Source organism: Microtus ochrogaster, chromosome 5 (genome assembly GCF_000317375.1).
Source record: "Microtus ochrogaster isolate Prairie Vole_2 chromosome 5, MicOch1.0, whole genome shotgun sequence".
NCBI classification, from domain to species: Eukaryota; Metazoa; Chordata; class Mammalia; order Rodentia; family Cricetidae; genus Microtus; species Microtus ochrogaster.
In genome coordinates, this window is record NC_022012.1 from 74,101,375 (window position 1) to 74,105,017 (window position 3,643).

Consider the following 3,643-nt stretch of genomic DNA (forward strand, 5'->3'; position numbering starts at 1 on the left):
CCTGGCTGTCCTAGAACTCACTCTGTAGACCAGGCTGGCCTCTAATGCAAAGAGATCTGCCTGTGTCTGCCTCTTGCGTGCTGGAATCAAAGTTGTGCGCCAACACCACCTGGTTGTTTTTGTTTGTTTGTTTTTTCTTTAGACAGGGTCTCATTATGTAGCCCTGAATGGTATTCAACACACCAAGTAGATCAGGCTACCTCAAACTCACAGCCTTTTGCCCCCTCCTCCTATGTGTGGGATTAAAGATGTGTGTCATCACTCAAGGAGGACAGAGCCTCCATACCATCATGAGCTTTCTGACAGGCAAGGCACTTCCCTGGAGGCTCCCCTTGTGTCAAGCCTTGGAAAGAGTGTGCCTGACATTCCCAATGGCCTGTCCCTCCAGGGATGACCGAAGACTGCAGGGTCAGAGGGTCAGGCTCTGGTTGAGCCCTGAGTCTTCCCTCGGTCCCTGGGGCCCAGAGGTTGGCTGGCTGCCAGTTTTGATGTTCAGCTCCATGCAGTTGGATTTCTGACCAGGCCTCGAGGCTGGTGTAGGAGGCCCAGAAATGACCTGCCTCTTCAGGGAGGCCCAGTGTTCTGTCTCTTGCCTTTGGTGTCACAGTGAGCAAAGTTGAAACTAAGCCTGTCAAGAGACTAGGAACTGGGACCCAAAATGAGGAGCTCAAACTGAGAGAGGAAGGGGCACCCACACAGGGCAGGCCAGGCCAGGAGCTCCCACCCCTTTCCAGAGCCAAGTCTGGGTAGCCATACTTTCAGAACCAGAGTCTAACCCTTTTCCCTTTGCCCACCTCAGGGCAGCAGCTGGCTCTTACCCTGTCTCCCTGGGCTAGCATTACCAGGGATGACCTACCCCCACATACGGGTTGACCATGTTCATAAGCCATTGCACATGGCAACCGTAGGGCCCAGACAGGATCAGTTAAACTGCCTTGGACTTCATGGGTTCTAAGCACCATCGTGAAACTTGAGCCATTCATTCCCTGCTTTCCAGATGTTTTGCTCCCTAAATTATTATCCACTTAATATGTTCCCCCACAGCCAGCTCTTTGAAATAGCTTAGGTGGAACATGGTGTGTACACCTGTGATCCCTCAGCACTCAGGAGGCTGAACTGAGGATGGTGGGGGGTTTAAAACCAGCTTGGGCTACATCATGAAACTGTCTTTAAAATGCTAACAATAATAATAAAGACCATCCAGGGTGGTACATGAAACATGAACTCTCAGCACTCTGAGAAGTAGAGTCAAGAGAATCAGGAGTTCAAGGCCAGCGTCCGCTACATGAGATCCTTTGGTTTCCCCCCCGACACACACCCCAGACAAATTTTGGGCAGGCAAGAGAGCTCACTGTTGGGTAAAGGGCCTTGCTGCCAGGCTTGATAACCAGAGTCTGACCTTGAGACTCACAAAGTGGAAGGAGCCAGCTCCCACCCGCACATGTAAGGACTCCCACACACACTCATAACTGCACTCACAGAAGGTCTATAAAACATCTAAGCCTATAATCCCAAGATATGCTGTCTGTCTGTAAAGTCATTGCTTAAGGAGCTAATTTGTTTTTTCTGATTATCGTTTGAATCAATGTATGGTTCACCCACAAACTTGCTTTGTGGATCTTCCCCCCTTCCCGTTTATTTGTTTGAAGCAGAGTCTCAGGCAGTCAAGGCTAGTCTTGAACTCATTACTTAGTTGAGAGCAACCTTGAGTTCTAGATCCTCTTGCCTCTACTTCTCAAGGGCTGGGATTACAGGTATGAGCTACCACACTTGGTTCACCGTCTGTCTTAGATTGTTTTGTTTTGAGACAAAGTCAAACTATGTAGCTCTGGCTGGCCTGGAACTGTATGTAGACCATGCTGGCTGGCTTGAACTCACAGAGATCTGCCTGCTTCCTTAGCGCTAGCTAGCATTGTAAGGATTATGTGCACCTACAGGCCTTGTTTAAAGTTTTTTTTTTTTTTTTTTGGTTTTTCGAGACAGGGTTTCTCTGTGGCTTTGGAGCCTGTCCTGGAACTAGCTCTGTAGACCAGGCTGGTCTCGAACTCACAGAGATCCGCCTGCCTCTGCCTCCCAAGTGTTTGACTGCTGGGAATTGAACCCAAGTCCTCTGGAAGAGCAGTCAATGCTCTTAACCACTGAGCCATCTTTCCGGCCCCTTTAAAGTTTATCTTGCGGTCCATGCTTTGGGAATGAGTGGAGAGAATAAAGGTCCTGGTGTCACGCCACATAGGTCCCTCTGTTTTGTTGTGTGATCTTGTCTTGGGAATGTTGCTTGGACTCTCTGGAATTCACTTTCCTTCTCTCTCTTCTCTCTTTCTTTATTTGTGACAGGGTTTTTCTGTGTAGCCATGGCTGTCCTGGAAGTCACTCTGTAGATCAGGCTGGCCTCAGACTTTCTTAATTTACACAATGGGACCCTTTCTCCCCCTTCTGTGGCAGGGTACAGTGATTCTGAGCACACAGCTTGGCCGTGGGTGCCTTCCTCCTGCCTCAGGCTCCTGCCGCTGTCCCTGCAGGGCATATGAGCTGGTAGCATTGCATTCCTCTGAGGTCCTACTACAGCGGGAGGTGAGCATGCCTCTGCTTTTGTGCCCAGGTATACCAGTCCCAAGGGGAAGTGCTTCCTGGTGTCCTCCCTAAGTCTCCCTGCTGCAGTGTCAGCTCCTGTCCTAGTGTTCCTGTTCTCACTGGATGTGGGGTTGGGTCCGGCATTTTCTCAGATGGGTTGACTGGAGCCCCATCCTACACTGGCTCTGTCTTGTTGGGTGCCCTTGAGCAAGCCACAGCCTCTCTGGACGTAGGTTTTCTCATGTGTAAATGAAGGAGCCAGCTGTATGAAATGGGCCATCCATCTTCCACGGCCTCTCCCTCCCTGCAGAGGCAGGGGAGTCCGGGCAGGGCTCTAACTTTTTCCTATTGCACTGCTGGTTTCTGTTTCTCTTCTGGTTGAGGATTGGGGACCCAGACATGGATGGGGTGGAGAGGAAGTTGCTGCTGAGGGTAGGAAACCAGCTGCCAGGGAGCCCTCCCTGGCTGGAAACTCCCTCATTGTCTCTTCCTCAGACCTCAGAGAGAAGAGTCTAGGTGTCTCCAGAGATAGTGGGGGGAGGGCAACACGCCTGGTGTCTCCATCACCAGATGCCCTTCTGGATCCAAATCTGAGTCTCCATGGAGGGAGGAAGTCAGAGATCATCTGGCACATATGGCGCACGCACATACACACACACACACACACACACACACACGCACACGCACATGCACATACACACACATAAGCACACACACACACACATACACACACACGCACATGCACATACACACACACATAAGCACACACACATAAGCACACACATAAGCACACACACACACACATACAAGTAGAAAAAAAAAACTGAAGCCCAGATATGGCCAAGCAGGTTAGGTCATGCGGTGACTTAGCAGTATTGAGGGGCAAGAACCTAAGTTCCTGACCCTGCTCAGGGGAAACCATCCTCCCTGTCACCACCCCCTGCATGGCACAAGGAGAGCAGGGCTGCCGTGAAAAATGCTCTGACTCTGAACAGGAAGCGTGGGTTCTTCTCTCTGAGTGACAACCACAGCAGCTACACACACACACACACACACACACACACACACACAC